The sequence below is a fragment of the Ipomoea triloba genome, chromosome 16 (genome assembly GCF_003576645.1).
Source record: "Ipomoea triloba cultivar NCNSP0323 chromosome 16, ASM357664v1".
Classification (NCBI taxonomy): domain Eukaryota; kingdom Viridiplantae; phylum Streptophyta; class Magnoliopsida; order Solanales; family Convolvulaceae; genus Ipomoea; species Ipomoea triloba.
Window position 1 is genome coordinate 17,585,960 of NC_044931.1, and position 645 is coordinate 17,586,604.

The following is a 645-nucleotide window of genomic DNA, read 5'->3' on the forward strand; positions in this document are numbered from 1 at the left end:
GTATATGCTTAAAATAATACTTATAATAATAAATTTCATTAAAATAATATATAATTTAATTATATACATAATTTTAGAAAATAAATAAATAAATAAACATGTGTTGGTACTCGGTAAGCAAGGAGCGTGCGGCTCACGTGCCAACGGGTAACCATTTCCATAGATGACATGGCGTCGGTGGCAGCTGATTGGCCTATTTGTAATAATGTGTTTTCCATGTAAGAATTTAATTTTAAAAAAAAAAAACAAATGGTAAATTTGTTTACAACTTCGCCTAATTCCCCCCACCCAAACCCTAAGTCTAACAAATCCAAATTCCCACCAAAGAACTATGAGTTTGCGGACGACAGCAAAATCTAATTCCCCCAAAATTTTGAGGACGACGACGACGACCACTGCTCCCCAAAAAAAGACGCCAAAGATTTCGCCTAATTCTCCAGACGAAGAACTGCAGGTCTGTCTATTTACCCCCTAAAACTTAATGGAACTTTCTAAGTAAAAATAGAACACTTATTATGTCAGTATAGTATAATCCTACTGTCTAGGTGTTGTTGCTTTAATGAGAATGAATATTTTTCATCTTCCTTTTTCGCACTTGTTGCTTTAATCTTGTAATTTAATAATTATGTTAATTTGATATTTAAT